The 13,992-nt window shown below is 34.6% G+C and overlaps 1 long non-coding RNA gene across 2 annotated transcripts in view; it reads left to right on the plus strand.

The window, feature by feature from the left end:
* Positions 1-9,863: 9,863 nt before the first annotated feature.
* Positions 9,864-13,992, plus strand: part of LOC143682708 (uncharacterized) — an 83,632-nt gene continuing 79,503 nt past the window's right edge. For both annotated transcript variants that reach the window (XR_013175240.1, XR_013175239.1), the window contains exons 1-2: positions 9,864-10,127; positions 12,799-13,118. This is a non-coding gene — a long non-coding RNA (uncharacterized LOC143682708). The remainder of the gene's footprint in view (positions 10,128-12,798; positions 13,119-13,992) is intronic.

Here is a 13,992-nt window from a genome sequence, read left to right on the forward strand (position 1 = left end):
TAGCTGAATTACATGACTTTTGCACTTTATGTTATTTCCCCCAAATGGGGAAAAATTAAATGTTAATGCAGATTGCTTAATATATTTTGCATAGTAAATAAAAAGGGGATGAATAAATCTATCACTCGAAAATAAATCTACCTAAGAAATGTATTTCTGTATTGACAATAACTGAAATAGAATAATAGTCAGTTTTAAGTATTATAGTTATCGTGGGCAAAACTAACATGCAGTATATTTAACTAATTGTTCCCCATGGTATAATCTAGAGTCACTAAGAAGTCTTGTGCTCAATAAACTTTTCCATTGTTTAGGAAGCTATGCTATAGTTCCTGTTTTCCCCATAGAGCTGCTTTTGTTAAGCACATGTGAGTATGACATCAAAGGAAATCATACAATCCAATAAGTAGGGTACAAAATGGATTGCTTTCATTGATTCACTTACTGATTCAGTCATTTGTTTATTCAATGCACGTGAGTGCCAGACATGGTGCAAGCTTTTGGTAATGCAGAGATGAACAAAGGATTATCTTTTCTGTTTTCTTTCTGGGCACACTTTGAATCACCCTTGTGATTGGAAGAAGAATACAAAGAGAGACACGATTACAATCTTTGAATGAATTTCTTTTCTGCTTGATGTTAAAGGGAGCTATCAAGAAAGATAGCTAATATTATGGACTACAGCAGAAAATAAATTTTAGGAAGGAGACTCACCTAGTACAAAAGCTCTTTAGGGGGTGGAGGGCAGAGGTTGAGCAGAATGTATAAAGGTCTCATAAAATAAACAGGAAGATATTGATAGCAGTGATAATTGTCCACTGATTTTTCTGTTTGCTCAAGTGAAAGATTGAGCAAATCTTAGCCTCATTACCAAGTTAAAACAGACCTAAAACAATACAATAGTTGTTATAAAAGCCAAAGTAAAAATTCAAATAGAAAAATAAGGTGAAAGACATGTCTGTTGCTCACATTAATTCAATATATATGTATTAAAAAAAACTGTGAACTTATGTAGTTAACTGGGGTATTCTGACAGAACTGTTAAAACAGCTTCATTGAAATGAACTGTTTCACATGCTTGCAATCCAAAAAAGCTCTTGTTGAGGTAGGTCATGTTTTACCATGCTCCTTTTTACTTTATTGATAAAGAACATGAGTTTATTATTACATATTTGTGAATGAGTAGCAATATTTAACTTGCAAAGTAGTAGCTTGTCCATTTAACCTACTTACTGTTTTAAGATGGAGATCGTTTTATAAATGGGTAAACTAATAAATCTCTCATTGTTGTATAAAAATTTATTTACAGAATTTCCCACTTGGAAAAACAGAATTTCACCTAGCTGTAAATATCAGTAAGGCTAAAAATAATGTTTCTTTAGATGTTAAATAAATGCGCTATGTACATCTGAAGGCTGGATTCATAAACATTAATGTTCTTGCCAAATAGATTTGAGGGAAAAGAACAAAGGGGGCAGTTCCATTGACTTCATGCTTATCCCTCTTCTTTATTTATATATTTAATGAAACTTTCATTTGTTTATAGTATATTATGATAAGCGTTCCAATAATATACGCATCAAGGATGTCAAGTCTTAATGTTTTGAAGTAGAATCCACATCCAAGACTGCCAAGGTTTACTGAAGAGGAATTGATTGTTCATTATATATAAAACACAGTTTTGGTATTGTTTTGGTTTGTTAGAGCCGCTGGAATGTAATATACCAGAAATGGAGCAGCTTTTAAAGGGGAATTTATTATGTTGCAAGTTTACTATGCTGAGGCTATTAAAATAGCCATTCTTGCACATGATGCTTAAATAAAGACACATGTAACTTTTATTCAGAAGTTGTAGTTACCTTGATAGCATTCTTCTTCATTTAGTTTTAAAAAGTAAAATAAGGCACTATAATATGTAAAGCTCTACAGCTTTACTCATATATGGTTTAGAAAAAAACCACAGAGGTACAAAAAATAAAAAGAGATTGGCAAGTTAACACTTCAGTTAAAACTATTAAAATGAACAATTTCTGACGATTGAGGGTTTAGAAAGTGGCAGTCTTTCTCTACTCTCTTAGGAAAAACAAAAATTCCTCATAATATGCAGAAGTGTAAAGGGGCTTCCTAATCACCATCATCAAATATCAGCATGAACATTAAGTAATAGACATTGAATCATACTCATTAAAATATTTATTGAGCTTCCAATAAATCTAGTCTCAGACATTCTTCTAGTCTCAGGGAATACACCAAAAAGTATTTTGGGGGGGAGGGAAGGAGACTGTGAAGATATAAACATATATATATGTATATTCAGGCAGATATGAGGTGTATAGTAGAATGGGGTAAAAATTTGTAGAGTAAGGAGAATCTAAAGTACCAGGGATAGGTGGTGCTCTATGTCATATGGTGGTCAGAGAAGTAGAGAGAGACATGAGATAATCACGGAGAAGCCCTGCATGTATCTTGGGAAACAGTGTCTCAGGAAGAGGAAACAGCAGGGACAGAGGCTTGGCATGTTCAAATAGTCACTAGAGGGAAAGCAGTCCTCCCTCTGAAAATTTTCCTAGGACTTAGGATCAGTTTAAGATGTTAAAGCACAAAAGTAGTTGCATGGAAGAGACCAGAGTCAATAAACAGAAAAAAAAATTATCTTCACTTGAAACTTTTATCAAGTTTTAAATGCTGTATAGGTCCCTTATGCCACTTATTAGTAAATGAAATGATAGGAAATAGTCATTCTCTTCCTTGAATTTGTGTTACTGCCTTAAAACCTGAAGTCTTTTCCTATCATTCAGTACATACTGTTTCCACCTGTTTATTCTGCAAAAGATTCTTTGGGTCTCAGAAACCCATAACTTGTGAACTATAAGACAAAAATTATAATATATGCTTCAAAGGAAAATTAATAAAAGTATACCAAATATGTAAATGTGAGGTGGTGTTAATCCGTCCTTCAGAAGACAAGCAGTGGTGGAAAACACAGTTTTCATGACACAAAGTCTGTATCTTAAGATTGTTCTATTATAAACAACATTTGTTTGAGCACTTTTTGCACCCGTCTACTACCTATTGTTACTGGAAGCTGTGTGGGCAGTGTTCTCTAGAGAAACAGGACCAATAGGAGATACCTAAAAATATGAGATTTATAAGGGTGTCTCATGCAACTGTGGGAATGGAAGAGTCCAAAATCCATAAGGCAGGCTGTGAAGCTGGTGGCTCCAATGAAGGGTCTAGATGAACTCCACAGGAGAGGCTTGCTGGCTGAAGAAGCAGTGAAAGAGTCTTTCTTCTTCCTTAAAAGCCTTCAACTTATGAATTATCTCACTGGTGGGAGACATGCCACAGATGCCATCAACTGACTGATGACTTAATACACTAGCCTTCTGGTTTATCAACCAGCCACAAAATATTCCTGCAGCAATGGTCAGACCAGTGCTTGCCTGACCAGACAACTGGGCATAATCATTCAGACAAGTTCACACCAGAACCTAACCTTCACAGGAGCCATATTGACATTTAAACCAATTTCATTTTATTCGTACCCATAATTTTGTGGTAACAGTGTATTTTATAAAATGAAATTTAGCAATAAAGGGTTCTCTTTTACATTATTCAAGTTTAGTTTCTAAAGTAACTGTGCCAGTTTGAAACAACTGCACACCGCAGAAAAATCATGTTTTGATCCTGATTCAGTCTTGTGGGGCCAGACCTATTATCTAGGGTGGGAAACTTTGGACTGTTTTCATGGAGATGTGACACACCCACACACCCAGTTGTGGGTGTGGACTTTTGATTAGATGGAGATGTGACTTCGCCCATTCAAGGTGGGCCTTGAAGTTTACTGGAGTCCTTTAAAAGGGGAGACTTTCTGGAGAAAGGTCAGAGCCAACAGAGCCAACACAAGACCCCGAATTTCGGAGATGCAAAAAGTAAATGCTCCCAGAGAAGCTGTTTGAAACTAGAAGTCTGAGACCCCAGCAGACGTCAGCCATGTGCCTTCCCAGAAGACAGAGATGTTCTGGACCCATCAGCCCTTCTTGAGAAAAGGCATCTTTTAATCTGGATGCCTTACTTTGGACATTTTAATAGCCTCAGAATAGTAAACTTGCAACATAATAAATTCCCCTTTAAAAGCTGCTCCATTTCTGGTATATTACATTCCAGCGGCTTTAACAAACCAAAACAATACCAGAACTGTGTTTTATATATAATGAACAATCAATTCCTCTTCAGTAAACCTTGACAGTCTTGGATGTGGATTCTACTTCAAAACATTAAGACTTAACATCTTTGATGCATATATTATTGGAACACATCATAATATACTATAAACAAATGAAAGATACTCTACCTGTTTCATTAAAAATGAAAATAAAGAAGAGGGATAAGCATGAAGCCAATGGAACTCCCCCCTTTGTTCTTTTCCCCCAAATCTATTTGGCAAGAACATTAATGTTTATGGATCCAGCCTTCAGATGTACATAGCACCTTTATTTAACATCTAAAGAAACATTATTTTTAACCCTACTGATATTTACAGCCAGATGAAATTCTGGTTTTTCAAGTGGGAAATTTTGTAAATCAATTTTTATACAATCAACCCAAATTGTGCATTGACCATTCACACTAAGCCTTGTGCTAAGCAGCTAAGAGTTTCACTATTTTCGTGACTCTGACTCTGAAAGAAGGATTATGACTTTCTGTTCTTTCAGACCATTTTCTCTAACATTAAGGTTTTTTTTCTTATTCTATACTGCCAACTCAGCAATAGAGCTTGGTTATTAGGTGCAGGGGTTTGAAATTTTATTTTTACCTTCTTCAATTTTTAAAGCATTTTTGTTAGGTTATATTTCATATGCATACAGTAAGCATTTGCTTCTTGCACACGATGCTTAAATAAAGACACATGTAACTTTTATTCAGAATTTGTAGTTACCTTGATAGCATTGTTCTGCATTTTAGAGAGATGTTTTAAAAAGTAAAATAAAGCACTGTAATAAGTAAAGCTCTACAGACAATTACTTAACTTCTGTAGAGGCTCTGTAATATTTTTTTAGCAGCTGAAAGTTTCATGACTATGAACAATTCTTGTAAGGATTTCAGAGAACTTTTCATACTTGAATGGAAACTATTTTTAGGAGTCCTTGTATAAATTCTGGGTATTATTTTCCAAAGTAGTATATTATGTCCCATTTGTTTGTTTCTATTCTCCATCAGTGACTTACTCCATGATGCAGATACATGTCTGGGGACAAACACACAATAGGAGATGATAGTAATGGAAGGCACTTAGGAAGCTAACCTGTACAGTATTACATATTACTCTGCCTATCCTGATCCATAATAAAAGTAAAAGACTTTTTCTTTCCAGCTCTTTATAATTTTCACATATTCTCTTCTTTACTAAATGCTTCATTAGCTTTATCTTAAGTGGGCTTTGTGTACTTGGAAATTTGTGTTCATTGTTAAATAAGGGTATTTTTCAAAGTGGCAAAACCACTGTATTGCCATTGGGCTGTTTTGAAATCTGTTGCTGAAAGTGTTCTCTTTAAAAATCAAAATGCAAATTGTCTGCTTATCTACAAATGCTCTTAGATCAAAATCTTCCTAAGACCTCTCTACATGTGACATCCTATTAGTTCACCTAGCTTTTGGATTAGATCCAGATTCACGTCGACAACACGATGATTGATTCTCTGCTCTCTGGTGCACAGCATGTGCTCATGACCCCAGCATCAAATGTTTATTCGACCTTATGTGTCTATCCGGTGACAGTCCTCACTTTGGGAGTGTTTGATATCTCATTTGTATGCTAGCTGTTAACCAGATGTGCAATAATAGCAGAGAAGATGGCTCAAATTTTACCTAGAGGTTATACGCCTGTGGTGACCATTTTTCTAAACCAAAAATTGAGACAAATAGGTTGACAAGTGTGAATATACTTATAGACACAAAGGGTGATATTTTAAAATAGAACAATCATAGAAAAATCCAGGAAACACACACACTACCTTAGTTAGTTAGAAGCATCACCATTCCATTTTACCTCAACAGAAATTCCTATCGATCCTGATACTTTTCCAAGTTTCTTCAGTACAGAAATATCTACATATTGCATGATATAGATTTCATACACTATCCATTTCATCCAGGTTCCTTTACATAGTTTTCTACATTCATCATGAGAATACAGTCAAATATTAAGATCATATGTATATCAATTAACCCACACCTGATTTGAATAGTTATTTCCCTAATGATCCAGGAAGTCCATATAGATAGAGCATATTACTAATTTTACAATAAATACAAATTTGAAGCCATTCATCACTGGAATTTTATATTTATTTTTTGATCCCCAAACTCACAATTTATGTGTATAGTCTATATTATTGGATTGTGCTCAAGTGAACAATAGAGCAAACATTGTTTTGAAAAGGTAAAGGACATAAAATGGATAATAAAATGTAATCTAATAAATATGAAAGTAATTAATCCTCTGACATTATCCTGACATTATATTCTCATTAAATACACATATTTTTGTATTTATGCATATGTGCATGTATTTAAAACTGTAGATCAATTTTTGCGCTGCTTTTAAAAAATTAAGTATTTCAAGGTGACTCAGAAAACAATTGTTATAATCAAAAAGGCAAGTATTTCAGAGCATAATTGCCAATAAAATTATTTCAAATAATTCATGTTCAGTCATACAGAGGTTTTAAGGGCCCATGAAGATAGCTGCAAATGGTCTTGGGGAATCTATACCGGAGATATAGTTTTACTCCTTTCCATACAGAATAAAGTAATACAGCCTTAACATTGATGTATCAATGTATTTTTAACATGACATTTACACAATACTGTTTTTATCAGCAACAAGTAACAATTCATTTTCTCTTGCGAACAAAGAAACTTTTTCTACAGTATAGTACAATACGACTGGAAAGGTCTAATACTTCCTCTTCTCCACTTTGTCTTTCTACTCATTCTCTGAAGATGACAAATGACTACTATCAGACTGTAGATATAAAACATGACCTAAAATGTACAGCACTGAAACATTTGTCAAAAGATATTTAGCACACAGAAGATGATCAAATGTGATTTTACAAAAAAAAATAAATTTCACACAATGTTTTCGGTTTTACTCATTGAAGAAATGAGCACAGCCCTGAATGCACTTGTACCATCATGTGTCTAAATGACAGAATAAGAGCTATGCCTAATTAATCTGGTTGGTATCAACAAAACAGGTATGGCAGCATGGACTTTGGAAAATAAGACCAAATGAAAAATGCCTTGGAGAGTAAATGAGGAGAAAATGAAGATGATCAAGTTCAAGGGCAAGCTGATTCTTGTGGATAAAAACTGTTAAAATCCATACATACAGAAAATAACGGGTATAAGGATGTGAAACAGCGCACAAATTCAGGTGGTAGGGAAATATCAGTTTATGTTCTGCAACTTAATTTTGGATTCTAAGTGTCTATTCTGCTGGGCAGATGAAAAGAATAAATAATCATCTATCCTTCTTGGGAAGCCCCCACACTTCTGCCCCTTGACTTCTGTGCTATGATTCTGAGATCTAACCACATTCTTTCCCAAGGGTACCTCCACAACACCTAGCATAGAAACTTCAATCACGCAACCAGCTTGGGGTTTCAGCTGCTTTTTGGGACATAGTTATCTTTATTTCTTAGCTGCTTCCTCAAAATCACCATTTTTATCTGTCTTGCTAGTTTCCTGGTAAGTGGCCTGAGTATATGCCTAGAAACCACAGATTTCTCTGTCTCTTCCCTTCTATGGGGAAAATATCTTTTCAGTCTTGCATGGTAGACCATGGAAAGACCTACTGAGTGAAAATTTCAAGTAGGTCTGACAATGTCACAAGAAATTGAACTTGGAAGAAAGTGACAGTAGCTGAACATGAATTCTCTTATGTGATAACACTACATGGACACTCAAGTGCCACCTTGACTTCTGTCTTACCACCCCACAGTCAGGAACAGAATACAGGAAGGGAGCCCACAGAAGGAAACTCTGATCTGGTGTACTCTTCACCTCACTTAATGCCTTCGATGAAGACCTCTGAATGCCACAGGTACACCTCTGTGCAGAAGCATGCATCCTCTGATAGCCATGTCTAATCATAGAACCTAATATTGTGTTTGCCCTTTGCACTGTTTTTCTTTTTGTTGTTTGTTTTGTTTTCTGGTGTGGTAGTAAACTGAACTTAAGACAAACTAAGAAAAGTATGAGTCATCATTCTCCACAAACTTACAACCCACATCAGCTGAATGGTCGGAACTAGCTCACCCTACTGTTCCTATGTATTTTCTCCCACTCTGAGGGAAACAGAGGGCAGAAAGATAATATGCTAGGTTGAGAGCAAAGGTAAGCAGGATGAGTACAAGTAAGAAAAGTTAAAGTTAATATCCTAAGTTATTACCCGGCCAGTCCAAGTATAAGTGTAACAGAGAAACCACCTCTATGTCATGTGACATGAGTATAAATAATCAAGGATATTTACCCTTTCAATTTGATATTAACAAAAGTAGAGGAATTATGAAAGGCTTCTCATATTATAATTAGCTTGAAGATGCAAGAATTCACTTAAGAAAATCACACAAAAAACTCAATTCACGAGTGAATCTGCTTGTTTCTCAATTGTTCTATTTGGTGATCCAATTGATACCAAAGATTTAGGACATGTCTAAGCTCAACCTGGCAAGAATTGTGATAGTCCTCTTCTTTTAAGAGTGATATGCCTGATTTCTTTGTGTTCTCCTCCCCTCTTACTTTCAAAACCTTCTCTGGAAAGGACCTAACCAAACATTTATAAAATACTTAGAATATAGCTCAATAAGTAGCAAAGTTATATTAGGATTGAACAAATATTTCTGGAGTCTCAAGCCTCAGAATCAATGTACCACCTCTGAGTCCCTTTTCTAAGGAGCACAAACCTATTTCCAATTTCAGAGCAGCAACTCCCAGTAACAAACTATCTGATAGACTTTCTCCCTCCACAAATTAAATATGAGTCCTAGGTCAGTCCCTCACCTATATATTTTTCTTGATATTATACAAAGAATTCTATAAGATGAATCTATTACTTCGCTTTGAGAGAAAATTCCAAACAAGTAGGAAGGATAGGAGTTTGTAGAGTAAGCAAGACAAACAAAAAATATGGTGAAATCAGTAAACAATTATATTCTCCTTTTTCTCCCATTTTCCATTATTCCTACACATAATAAATAAAACTTAACTATAAGTTCATTTTCATGCCATATCTACAAAGAGACTCGAAAATATACTTGAGTTAAAATCTTAATGCATTCTGAGACAAATACATGTAATTCAGGGATTAAAGGGAGGAGAGTCCTTTTCCTAAAATATAAGATTTATGGTGAGGGTAGTTATTAATCTAAAGATTATTTCTAACATTTTACTTAAATGGTAACAACCTCATATCTGGACAGAAATCTAATGTGAAACATATAGTGAATTATATGATGGTGGTTAGTCCCTCTATTTGTCCAATTGAGACTGGAGAAATTTTACTGAATCACAAACAAAGTAAGTCTAATATGTGTTAGTCAAGTATACATTATTCTGAATCTAAGTTCAGGACTGTTTCACTGTACCATATAGCTAAGTAGAGAGTTACTGAATATTTAGATATAGGAATGTTTCAATAGTTAATTCAATTCCACCGATTATGATTTTTGCTGGTTTGAAACTGTTATGCACCCCAGAAAAGCCATGTTCTTTAAATTCAGTCTTGGGCGGGGCAGACCTATTGTGTAGGGTGGGACCTTCTAATTGGATTGTTTCCATGGAGATGGGATCCCACCTGTTTAAAGTGGGTCTTAGTTTACTGGCGTCCTTAAAAGAGCTCAGGGAGAGAGAAAGAGTTCAGACCTCATACAGAAAGCAGAAAGATGAAACCAAGTGACAGAGTCTTGGAGGTGCTTGGAGACAGACAGATGCTCAGAAAGGCCACTGGAACCAGGAGTTGAAAGCAACGAAACCCAGGAGCAAAGAGCCAGCAGATGCAGCCATGCGCCTTCCCACATGACAGAGAAACGCCAGACGTGATAGGCTTTTCTTGAGTGAAGGTAAAACTCTTGTTGATGCCTTAATTTGGATGTATTCATGGCCTTAGAAATGTAAACTTGTAACTTAATATATCCCCTTTGTAAAAGCCAATTCATTTCTGCTTTACTGCACTCCAGCAGCATTAGCAAACCAGAGCATCATTGTTTTAAAATCGTATCATATCATTAAAGCTTTCATAAAATCTCTGTATATAATGTACATTATGAGAGCATCTAAAATTTAGAAACAATGGCGTCTTAAGAGTTTCAATCCAAGATGATAATTATGGTTACAATTCCTTCAAATTGGGAAAGAAATTTTATTATAGTTACAGTAATTGGCATATTTTTATGGATTCATTTTCTAATTTGGCACCTATTCAACTTCATTGCTCATACTACAGTACTGTCATGATGGATTATTGTGGGTTCTTTTCATTATTATTAAATGTAATTATTTTTGTTCATGTATCCAGATGTGAACAGCATCAGGTTTCTAATCGAATAATACAGGTTGTTTGGAAAATATGTGCTGTCAATTAGAGACACTTTATTATAGAAACAATTAAGTAAATCATTAATGGAAAGTAGTTTGCCTCTCAATGTTTTTGGAACTAGTTAATCAAAGGTATTTTGAAATTGAAATCATTAATAAACTTTTCTTGCTCTGATATTATTTGTGAAATCAGAAAATTATTTCAAAAAGAAATGGATGAATGAATTCTACTTCTTCAAATGTGATATCCTTCACCCCAACATATGGAAAAAGAACAAGAAAATCAACAAGGAATGTACTGTTTTGTATATTTAGCCAAAAATAGAGAAATTTTCTGTAAATTTATTTAGTACTTTTGCAGAGCTGCATGAGATGAATGTCCTCCTTTATTCTGCTGGTTATCTTCCAGTTGCTCCCACACCATTTTATCTTTTGGGGTCCTGGCTGTGCCCCAGGAGACATCACCTGGAGTTCCTTGTCCTCTGGCTCTGATAGATGTTTGCCAACAGGAAGCAACAGCAGGAGATCACAGGGTGGAAAGAGAAAGAAGTTGGAATATTTCTTTCTGCTTTCCTCTCTATATCAGAGCTCCTACTCTGGTAGCAACTGCATTCCTCCTTTTATAGCTCTTTCACTGGGCTCCAGTAAAACAGTCCATACTGTTACTAGTCTCTAGATATTAAAACACTGCTTGTTTGCTACTGTCCTTGTATCTGCACATATACCTTCTTTAAAGTCACCTCAATGGATTCTGCTTTATGCTGGGACACTCAAATAGTGTCAACACATATAATTAGTCTGTTTTTGTGATCAAGGAACAAGAGTTTCTGTACTATTTCCACACATCATTCCATGAGAACAGGTGCAGCTTAGGGACGCTAAGTCTTGTCTTGAAGCAAAAACCTCCTATTTTGTATATCCTCAAGGAGATCGTCCTTTCCTCACTAGGTGTGTCTCATGACCTGGAAGCAATATTTCATATGAATTTTATAGCATCATAGCTTGTAATCCATTTTGAGGTAATATTACATTAAGAAAATGATACCACCCCAGAATTTTTTAGTTAGTAAGGTTAACTTTATTTCTTATGTAAATCCATAATCATGAAACCTAATAAGCAATGCATTAGAATTATTATAATATTAGAAGTAATAATTACAATCTACAACTCTGCAGGGGTTCACTGAATTTATCTTAGTGTTTCTAATTTAATTTACTCTCAATTTCCATTACTTATAGTGATTTTAACAGTAATACAATATTCCACATTGATTTTGAAGCTGATTGCAAGTCAATACAATTTAGAGAAAATCTTTATCATCTTGTCTTAGAGTACATCATTGTTATGAAATCTTGGTAACAAATTTTCCAAAAAGAAATGAGTCAGTTAATATGCAACTGAGTAGAACAATATTTTGTGATAGAACATGGGTCCTCTTAGGACATCACCTCTAATATTAATATTTAGTAAATGCCAGCAATGTGTTATATGTTTATAATATGCAAAACTATAAAAATTATTTCAGATATCTAGTGCTTCTACGAAGAATGTGAGCTCAGGAAGGACAATGTTCATTTTTTACAGATTTATGTCCACTCCTGAATGATTTGTAACTTTAGAGTCTAATGTAACCTCTGTCACATAGTAGGTGCTCAAATATTTAAACAAATGAATGAATTTCTGGCTTGAAATATTTTCAACATGTTGGCTAATAAAGAAATTATGAAAGATCATAATTCATTAAGAACAAAACAACAAACCTTTTAAAGGAGGTATTACTGAAATGATTCAATATGCATTTACCAAGTTCCGTTCTTTGCTCTATAATCCAATAACTAGCAAAATCTCAACTTGTATGATTGGCATTTGTATTACTGGGATTCATGTACATGTGTTTCAGTATGGTTATGGAAACCAATATTTTGACTTCAAGCTTTTGAAACATGTTTTCTTTGAAATAGTTTCCTTCTCATGATATTTTATTTATTCACTTTAAATTTTGTGATTTCCTTTTATGATTACAGAGCATAACTGGAGAATCTCGCAGCACCAGTTGAAAACAAAATGCAATGTTTAAAACTTTTTATTTTATTTCACCTTTATCTATTTGTATTATATGGGGCAAATGTTAAAGTTTGTGCCTTTGACCCTTCAGATATACTCTCTGTTCTGATCCACTCTGCTCCATCCCCTAGGAAACTGAATTCTATGGACTGATCTCCTGGGCTACTTAGTTCTCTGGCTTCTGAGGTGTGTTTGGACAATGGGAGACATTAGGAGGCACCCTGACAGCAGGAGGAGAACAAGGTTGGATTCTTACTCCTCAGCTCTCTGCCAGCTGGGCTGCAAGATGGCAGAGGCTGTGTAGCTTTATGGAAGGTCTCATCCCCTGTTGGGTAACTCTCCCTTAGAAAGACAGCCCCAGCTACAGGCCTCTCCAGTTCTAATAACTGCTCTCTGTCACGCTCATTCTGGCCTAGGAATGGAAACATCTCCCTGATGTTGCTATCTCCAAGTACTCCATCCCTTGTTACTGTCCCATAGCTTACCTTTAGCTCTGTAAACAGTCCCTTGATTAAACTCTTTTATTAACTCATTTAAATGTGCCATTTCTCTTCTGCTAGGACCCTGACTGATACAAGGCATTTTATCAAACCATTCATATTTTTAAGCTTTTTTTTCTTTACTTCTTCCAGATAATTCACTTGGAAATATTTACTGTCTCCCCCCAAAATATTTATGCCCACTGACACAGATTTGTCAATTAAATAATGGTTGGCATGGAGAACTTATTGTCAAATATCTTAATTCAATATTTTTTGTCACATTTCTAAGTAATTACAGAGAGAACAGTTCCAAATCTGTTCAAGAAATCTGTATGATTACTTTAAAACACCAAAAATGTATTTTCATACATAGAGATGATGATCTATTTCTTGTAGTTAGACTAATTTGCAAGTAAACATATATAGGAAGTTACTAATATTTCTGGTATTCTACAGCATAAAATATATAACATTTATAGAGATAATTATTCATCTTTGCCATATTATGATCTAGTTTTTCCTTCATTTTTTAGTCTTTGCTTATTATTAAAATGGCACATCGACTCAAATTATAGCACATAACCAATCTTACTGATTTTGATAAGTTAAAGCTAAAAGAATTAGACAGATATATCTTTTCCAAATGGTCCCTTTAAGATTTTTTAACAGTACTTCTTACATATGAGTAATTATTTGTATATTACTACATTATATAAAATAAGAAGCAAATTTGCAAATATGTACCATCATATTTATTATTAATCTATTCAACAATTATTTATGGGGCACATAACTTACCAGTTGCTCATGCCAAGTGTCTCTAGTACAATGAATTAAATAGGT

This window comes from Tamandua tetradactyla, chromosome 5 (genome assembly GCF_023851605.1).
Source record: "Tamandua tetradactyla isolate mTamTet1 chromosome 5, mTamTet1.pri, whole genome shotgun sequence".
Taxonomy (NCBI): Eukaryota; Metazoa; Chordata; class Mammalia; order Pilosa; family Myrmecophagidae; genus Tamandua; species Tamandua tetradactyla.